This window comes from Sesamum indicum, linkage group LG7, assembly GCF_026168435.1.
Source record: "Sesamum indicum cultivar Baizhima isolate 11 linkage group LG7, ASM2616843v1, whole genome shotgun sequence".
In the NCBI taxonomy this organism is placed as follows: Eukaryota; Viridiplantae; Streptophyta; class Magnoliopsida; order Lamiales; family Pedaliaceae; genus Sesamum; species Sesamum indicum.
Window position 1 is genome coordinate 9,423,786 of NC_142663.1, and position 9,994 is coordinate 9,433,779.

At 32.4% G+C, this 9,994-nt stretch overlaps 1 non-coding gene across 1 annotated transcript; it reads right to left on the minus strand.

The window, feature by feature from the left end:
- Positions 1-324: 324 nt before the first annotated feature.
- Positions 325-432, minus strand: LOC148787561 (U6 spliceosomal RNA). The gene has a single exon (XR_016066549.1). It is a non-coding gene; the product is annotated as a U6 spliceosomal RNA (small nuclear RNA).
- Positions 433-9,994: the final 9,562 nt, after the last annotated feature.

Consider the following 9,994-nt stretch of genomic DNA (forward strand, 5'->3'; position numbering starts at 1 on the left):
ATATTGAGAACAATATAATTATTCAAAGTATGAGAGGCATTTTTGTCCAACCAAGAATGTAAGTGTTATATTTATTAGTTTAGGTGGGTAAATATTATATAAAGAATAGTTCAAATAAATACAATGTATTTCACTCTAATTTAAAAAATAAACAAACGACATATAAAAAAAGTTGAGACACCAATACGGTGCTTTTTAATTATTATAAGGTATAGAGATATATATATTTTCACTCTATTCAAGACGTTGGATGAGACTTTAAAATGAAAAAAATCGTGCATATTTCTATAAACATTCGTAGAAGTTATGGTAGATATATATATAGCTAATAACGATTATTTTTCGATTTATGCGTGTTATTCTCGTGCAAGGATCATGAAGTTAATCTTCTCTGTAACGTTCCAATTTTATATATGTTGTCCTTAGATCCACTTCACTTTTGATCTTATTTATTATGAGATTGGTAATTTTAATCCCATAATTTATAAAAATACTACTGTTGATCTTTTTCCACTTTTCTGTTAGTCTTTAAAGTCGATAGCCATGTGCTCGGCATATGACTATAACTTTTCTTTTTTTGGAAGGAAAATTAGCATCTTTTCTAATTTGGTAACATTATTGGGAGGAAATATAACTACCATTGAGGGCAAAGAATTAAGATTTAAATAAATTAGGGTAAGAAAAGAGGATTTCTCTTGTCTATCATAAAAATTCAATCCCACCCCTCTCATATTGTTGTATCCTTAAGAGAAATAGAAGCTAATAAAGAATCATGTCTTCCAAAGTGAACCAACCGGGTTGAATGGAGGGGGATTTCCGTTGAACTTGGGGTCTCGCTAGCACATCTCTTCAACTATCCTTGCTGCTTTCTACTTCTCCAATGTAGGAATTTTGCCTTTCTTCAAGATTTTCATTGTGGATTATTTTTTAGGTAATTTTGAGTTTGAAACTTTTGAGAATTGGGGTTGTATTTGATTTAGGTCAAATTAGAGGTTTCTAATCCTAAACACAACTATTAAGTCAATCTTTCCCCAGCCAAAAATAATTAATGGCCCAATACTGAGCACGTGGCTGTCACCATTTAAAAAATAAGAAACAAGTGGATGAGGACAAAAAATTATATTATTTTTTGTAAGTTATAAGATTAAAATTGTTAGTACCGTAATGAGTAGGATCGAAAGTGCGACAAGTCTAATTTAAGGGACCAAAAATACTGTTTATCTAGCTAATAATATATATCATATTGTTATTTTTAATCAAATGACAAATATTGATAAAATGAGAAATATTATAAGAAATTGATCAGGTCTATATGGTAGATTTTGATTAATCAAATGATAATTGGTTGGATAATTCATCAAATAGGGCTAGTTATACTGAAACTTCATCTGAAAATGAAAAATTAAATTTTTTTTTTGAAGAAGTTACAAAATTATATTTATTTATACCCCTCTAAAAATTCTCTATTTATACTTGAACCCCTTTTTTAGGGTTTAGACAAAATATGCTAACATTAATAACAAATAAAATTACATAAAATCATCCATTTTTTGCCCCTCATTCAATATTTCAATATATATTTTTGTACTTGTAAGGGGATAAATGTAATATTTATATTTTTTTCTTATAAATACAAAATTATAACATAAAAATATTAAATGAGGATAAAATTAAAAATTGATGTATCTTTTTTTCTTTTTGCTAAAAGTAGCAGTTCTCATCCCAACAATAATAAAAGGAATCAGGTATAAATGGTAAATTTTTGGAGGGAATGTAAGCTAAATTTTAGAAGTTTTCGGGAGAAAAATATTTTTATATTTTTAGCAGGGGTCTAAATACAATTAACCCTTCAAATAAAATTAGTCTAAGATTTAAAACAAAAAAATTAGGGGCAAATTGCATATATAAATTAGTTGCAATTCGGTTGAATTTAGTCAAAACTTCATACATATAATTAAATTTAATAATTAATTGCAAATATTCAATTATTATTTAAAATTATATAATTAAAAAAATTAAGAAGGATTTTAGTAATTGTAAATAAAATATTAAAAATTTCAATAACACCACCGTTCCACACATCATTGCGGAAATAGTTCTAAAAAAGTATTCCTAAAACGGATTAATCGTTCATAAATATAACCCAACTCAAACTAATGCATACACCTTAATGTGTTCCAAATAATAATTCTAAAACAATTACAAGAGAGCGTTCCAAATATATAATAAATCATGCCTAAAAGTACTCCAAAAAATATGCACCATACAATTTCAATGATCGTTCTTAAATGTGTCACCATCATAAATAACAACAGGTCAATATTTCAGCCAAGCATTTTCTAGAAACTGTTCCAAAATTATCCCAAATTTATTTATATAACCATTCCAAAACTTATCCAATGTGTTCCAATCAAATAAATCAAATTTTAATATTCAAGTATACTATTATGAACAGTTAAGAACAATGTGGTACAATACCCGTTCCACGTTGGAAACAGTCCTACACCAACCATTCCTATATTTTAGGAACGTCTTCTATAATGACGGAACGTAAACCGTTCCAAATTTTAATTCAAATTAATTTCTTCGATTTTGAACCGTTTCAAAAGGTAAAAGAATTGTTCCTAAATCCGGTACAAATTCCGCATTCTTTTTTGTACTGGCCATCACTACCAAAATACAGAAAAAGTCTCTGTGACGGATAGTTGTGATGGATTACATAAAAATTCCATCATAATAAATTTATGACGGACAAAGCGACAGTTAAATGGAACTCATGGGAGACCCTGTTGCAAACTATTTGCAATGGCCAAATGATTCAGTTGCAGTTTTGCAATAGGTGCGAAACTGTTGCAAACACCCAATTTTTTTACAACGGGCTTTGGATGTGTTTTTTGTCGTAATGACATTGAAGTTTTGGGACGGATTTGTTGCAAAATGGTGATGTTTGTGCAGGAAAAATTATAATTATAGTCCTGTAAGTTAAGGAATGATAGTTTTCGTCCTGCTCAATTAAAATTCATAATTTGGTCTTGTAATGTTAAAAATTGTAGCAATTTTTAGTCTTTTTCAATCAATTTGGCCGAAAAATTTCATATAATCAGTCATTTCAGCACATGTATTTAGACTTCTAGTGAACTTAATGGCATGGTAGTCTAGCATTTTCAGTACATTCCACATCATCAATTATATCATCAAGTGGTAATTTTCTTTAATTTTACCAAGTTATAATTTAAAAAAAACATGCTGGATTGCCACGTCACCAAAAGACTCAATTTAGGTGTTAATATGACTGATAACGTGAAATTTTTTGCCAAATTGATAAAAAAGAATAAAAATTACCATATTTATAATTTACAAAATTAAAATTACATTTTTTTGGGTTGTGCAAGTCATATGACAGAATTTGCGACTTCGGAGATTACAAAATTGTGCGAGTGGTTGTTGTTTATGTAACAATGGAAAGACCCGTAGCAAAAATGGGATGTTTGCAACTGATTATTATTTTATAATGATCTCAACTAGAATTGCATTTTCTTGTGCGACTTTCTTTGACCTTCCCAATTCCGCCCAAAAAGTTTTTTTATTTTTTTTTATTATGCTTAAATTGCAATATTTTCTTAATTTTTTAAATGCAATTATAAATGACAGTTAGTAAGAAATTTAATAAACAATACAATAAATGTTAAATTTAAAATAATCCTTATCTAGGCATGTGGCCTCTTTATTGTCATTAAGAGACTACAGTGTTGGGTCCTTTGTAGTCTATTGCGTCCACCTTTTTCACCAAGGCTGACGGCAACTCCCCTGGTGGTGTAGCAGTTGTGGTTGGTGGTTCCAGGATCCCCAGTTGTTCCATCATATGATTAATGAGCGATCGCAGCTCATCGACCCGATAGTCAACCCTATGCTCGGACTTGGAGTCGACATTTATAATAGTTTACATTCTCGAGTGGCTCATGAATATGGAATGGGTCTCGGAACCCATCCCAGGTACTCGACCCTTCTTCTATCCACCTGCTACAGTCAACCACAGCTCCTGTGGCGCGCTGGTGGTGGACACGTCACTAGTGAAAGGTTGTGGACCTGTTGAGGAACCAGGTGCAAGCATGGAAAAGGTAATTAAAAGAAATAATGTAAAATAATCAGATCATTCGTTCTCAACCATTCGATACATATTAAAATGCAGAACAACATAAAATAATATGCTTTGAAAGAGTGGCTAAGGAGCAAAATACAAGGACAGAAAAATAACCACGAAAAATACATATTCTAGTTTTTCTATTCGGCTTCAAGTGTTGATTCCAGTATCTACTCTACTGGTCCACAAGAGGACTAAACGTATAATCCCTCTAAAACTAGTTCATACCACACCCATGTAAGTAAATCTAATTCTCTTGTTAGTAAGAACTTGATCGATGGAAGAAAACGGAACCGTTTGGTAGTATTAAGTAGTTTAAACGATTTTTTCTTGTTTTCTACTTGGATATCCTTCAAGGAGAACTCAAACATGGATAATTGGAGAGGAAATTTTGTGGCCTATGGATGAAAAAGGAGAGAGCCAAGAGTCCTAGGTTATAGGGAAAGTTGTTGTGTTGGAAAATCTAATTTTCAAACTTGTATCTTACTAACTATACCCAAGACAGTTCGTATACACACAACTCTAGTAGGAAACTATTAGGAATAATTTTATTTTTGGTACCTAAAGTATATTGTTTTTTCAATTTTAGTATCCAGGTATCCAAGTCATCATACTTGGTACCCAAAGTTTTTAACTTTCATATGCCTGTGTACCTTCCGTTAGGTTGACCGTTATAACAAAGGTCAACCCAATGTTGGAGAAAAATTAGGCATGACCTTGTCTATATAAGAGCATGTCTGGCTACCATTTTATTCAGCACAAAAAGAAATTCTATTTTGATTTCAATTTTATAGTTACGGACAATAATATTAAAAAAAGAATCTTTTCACCCAATTTCTATTAAAAAATCAAATTGTTATGGAAATACCAATTCAAATATTTTCTCCCAATTCAAATCATTATGAAAATAAAAATACATGCTACATGCGGAGTAATATAGAGATAATTGCCTAGTAATAATTCAAGAAAACTAACAGAAGTCTTCTGTTCAATCACCATTCGCATTGTTCTTGAAAAATAAATAGAGAAAAATCAAATAAGTCACTGAAAGGGTGTCAATGTACTTGTGAGTCAAATAAAATTACATATCCATACTTTGATTTATTATTTCGTCGTTTGTGCACAAAATAAAAAACACATTTCAATTTTTCTTTTGGTTGAGAGAATTTTATTTATAAATATATTAAAAATTAAGAAAATTATAGCAAAACCCTCGATAAATAGAGTATGATAACATTTGCACTGTCGCCAAGAAAAAAAGAAAAAAAGAAAACAAATGTGCTTTTTCTCAGTAAAATTGGTATATGTTGACAAAAATTGGATTAAATATTTTTTTAAAAAATTATTATCCTCAATTGTGAAATTGAAATCAAAATGAATTAAAATAGAATTTTTTTGTATGTGAATAAAATGGAAGCCAAATATGCCCTTATATAGACAAATTCCCACCTAATTTTCCCTCTAAAATTAGGTTGACCATTTGTTTTAACGGTTAACTTAATGAAAGAACTCAGACAGAGAAAGTTAAGTACTTTAGGTACTAAGTTTGATGACTTGAAAATTTGGGGTACTAAAATTGAGAAAGAGGCATATATTGGGTATGAAAAGTGAAATAATCCTAAAACTATTATGTGGGGCTCTTCCTAAGAGTACCACTCGGCCCCTCTTCCACCAAACAGGAAAGTGCAACTTCCCTTGACTAGGTCTCTTTCCTAAATTGGCTAGAGTTTGATTATTTGGATTTAATTTATTTTAATTTATCCAATAAATTAAATCAAGCCCGATAATTGATCTATTGAGTTTCATACTTACTCGTATTAAATAAAATACTAATTAAATCAAGCCCATGTGAATATTTAATTTAATTAAATATACACAAGTGCAAATATACTTAATTAATAAATCAAATTTATTCAATCAAGCCCAAACACATAATTTGTCCAACTATTTATTTTTGGCCAATCTCCACTAATTAATTAGTCTAATTCATTAATTAGATAAACTCATCTACTAATTAATTAGTCCAGGCCTTATTACATTAATTCAATTAATTTAAACAAGCTATGCTATAATTTCATTGATCCAATTAATTAAATGTTTGGGCCATCTATCTAATAGATTATTCCAAATAAATTATCCAATTATTTATTTTTCTTCATGAATAAATTTAATCAAATCAAATTAATTTATTTTTTCGGAATTAATTATAAATTAATTCCATCACTTCCACAATAATTTGTGTGTGACTCTTTAGATTCACCGTTAACTAGATTTGAGCTTGTGATCAATAAAATTGATTAAATGTAACTTAATTATTTTCAATTATCCCATAACAAGAAATGTTCATTACCATGGGTGGCCATCTAGCAACAATTCATGGTATTAGAGACAATGTGAATGTCGGTGTAAACATTTAGACTTCGAGTTCCATACAGGTATGGTTCTTTCGTTGATCGTCTTCTGCCTTAGTCTAGGGCATAAAAATTGGATGTTGGTTCCCATATTTGACTGGGCAATTATTGTTCGTACTCTAAATGTCTCATGATCTGACCTAGGGAACCTTTCCTACTTGATCAAACATATAATAAGCATATTATTTATTTGATGTACTTACCGCTACCTGTTCTGCCCTCAGCCCGCTTGTTACCCTTGGCTTTCTGCTTATAACATTTGGAGAAGAGTTTCATCTTCTTTGGTGGACTACCTAGTCGTGTCTCCCGTGCAAGAAATTTATTTTCCTTACCCACGCGTCGAAGAGGGTAACATATGCACTCAAAATTGATGGTGGTGGTGGTTGCACGTAGGACGGGCTAGGGGAGCGGTGATTGATGGGGGGAATGGTCGACTACCCAACATGTGATGTTGGGTCCCGTAGTTGATGCAGTCAGGGCCGGCTGTTTGGTCTTCTAATTATACTTAGGATGGTGTATCTGATGATGGTACGAAGTTATGTCCCACTGATGCAGGGCCTAGTTCATATTACGGTGGGGGCCCCTACGATTATGTATCTACTTGGCAGATCGATTTCACAATGTAGTACATCCGCCGAGTAGCCGTTGTGGAATGATTGCATTCAATCTCAATTGGGGGCTGTAGCGGAGTTGGTAAATATCAAAGTCGAGAACTATATTTCTCAGCATATATATGATCGAATATCGCAGTGGGCTAATCATATATTGCCAGGCGACCACACCCTGTACCAGAATTACTATAGTACAAAGAAATTGATAAGACAATTGGGCTTACATGTTGAGAAGATTGATGCGTGTAAGAATGGTTGCATGTTGTACTGAAAGGAGGACATTGATCTGGACTACTGTAAGTTTTGTAGAGAAGCTTATAAGTCGACCAGGAAGCAAAATCCTAATCGCAAGAAGACACCGTATGCCATTCTTAGGTACTTACCAATTACCCCTTACCTGCAAAGGTTGTATGCTTCGAAAGTGGCTGCCGAGCAAATGACATGGCATGCCAACCATCAGATGGAGGAAGAGTCCATGTGTCATCCGTCTAATGCAGAGGCATGGAGGCATTTTGACCAGACATATCTCGATTTTGCAGCAGAGATAGGTTTACACCGCAAGGGCAGTATGGTGGTACGTACTCGTGTTGGACTGTTATACTTACACCATACAATTATCCCCCGGAGATGTGCATGAGTTCTAAGTATATATTCCTGACGATGCTGATCCCAGGTCCCTTTAATTCGAAATATCTCATCGTTGTTTACTTGGAGCCGCTGATTGATGAGGGTGTACTGATGAGAAAAGTGCGAAGAACAAGACATTTTCAATGCGCGTCGCGTTGATGTGGACTTTGAACGACCTACCCGCTTATGGGATGGCGTCTGGATGGAGTTCCGCTAGTGTTATGGGTTGTTCAGTTTATATGAAAGACACATGTGCATTCTACTTATAGAATGGTAGGAGAGTGTGCTACTTTGACTACCACAAACAGTTCCTCCCTCGGACCATCCCTACCGTCGGAACAAGAAATGATTCACTAAGAACTAAATATTCAAAAATCTAGAGAACCCCTGTGATAATAGGAATATTCAAAAAATCCTCTTTGAAAATCAAAATATCAAATACACCACCCCCCCCCCACCTTTAATATAAATTGAAGTTAAAAAAATCCCTTAATACAGAAATTGGGCTACACAACTGCAAATTGATTATGAAAGTATCTTTTTTTTTTAATATTTTTGTCCTTTTCTCACATCTAATGTATATAATATTGTATATATTTGTTAATAATAAAATATTATTTTATATAATTATTATTTAATTAAAATAATATATATTTATTAAGAATAAAATATTATTTGATTAATATAATAAAATATTATTTTAATTAAATTAATTAAAAATTAATTTATATATTTTAAGAAATGCAGTTCGCCGCTGCTACTGAAGAGGAAGGCGCGCCACCCCTGGGCAACGGCAGTCACCCTCCTTTTCTATTTGAGACGGGCGGTGGGAAGGAGGGGGGGGGGGGGGGGGAGGCGGGGATTGGCGCCTCATTCCTTATCATCTCTCTTCCTCATTCATCTTCTTCCTCTTCTGTCCACACACACACACAGAAATACATAGAGATGGCGCCGACGGTAGCTCCAACAAAACCATCCAACACCGTTGACAACTCATCGTTAAGGCATTGGCTGAGTCTTCCACCTTTAATTCCGTCCCTTCTGAGTTCTCTTTCGCCTATGATTCTAGAGGCTCCTACTCTGATTCTATTCCAATAGTTGGTATCTCCCTCACGCCTCCCACTACCCTGATCATCGGGCCAAAGTTCTCGGGGAGGTGGAGATTGGTGGAGGCGAAGCAGTTGGGGTGGAGTGGGGGTTGGTTATAATTATTAGTTTAAATTTTTTTTATAAATTGTAATTATATATTATAAGTATATTTTAATAATTATAAATTATATGTATTATAATTTAAAATAATTATAATTAATAAGTCTAATTTGACCGTTTGACTATGAGGTGTATTTTAGTTATCGTTTTCAAAACAATAGGCTCAAATTGACCAGGGGGTAATGTGATTATTTATTCATAACATATGGATTATTTTTTTATATTAAAATTTCGTAGGAGTTTTTTATATATCACATGAAGTCAAAATGAACTTAACCCCTCAATATATATATAATTAATAACAATTTTAATATTATAAATTAATTTTTTCTTGCTAATACTCTCTTTGTCCATAGCCAAAGCCTTAAAGAAAACACAGCAAAATTAGCCCTAAATATTAGTTTTTTTATAAAAAAACAAAAAAAAACTCATTCTTTCGTGAGTAACACATTGCATTTAATTCAATTAAAAAAGTCATTTGAATCCCATTATAACAAAGAATAGTTTATAGTGCAATGTTTGTTTTAGTGTAAGAAAAGAGAGAAACATAGGATCCACACACGGGGTGGCATGTGAGGGTGACCCACAGTGTGAAAGATGACATACACCCCGTTTTTCCCGGAGTGAGGTCTCCCTGTCGGGTATGCTTGTTGCGGACACCCTTTCTATATCTACGATGCACCTCCCTACGTACGTGTAACTCCAATCTATTTAATTACATAAATTGTTATGCGCTTTTTTGTTGTTATTATTTTGTTACATGGAGTTAAATAGATAATGATATACATTTTATTAAAATTTGGGTAAATTATAGTGATCTCTATTAAAATTTGGTATAATTTTAAATATTTTTTTGCTTTTTAAAAAATTGTAAATACCCTCTAACGTTTGTAATTTTTTACCAGAGGTTTGGAATTGTCTTTTTTATCCCTTTTTTTTAAAAAAAAAATGTTATAAAAAATTAGGCTAGGCAAAATAATATTATTGCCCCTCGA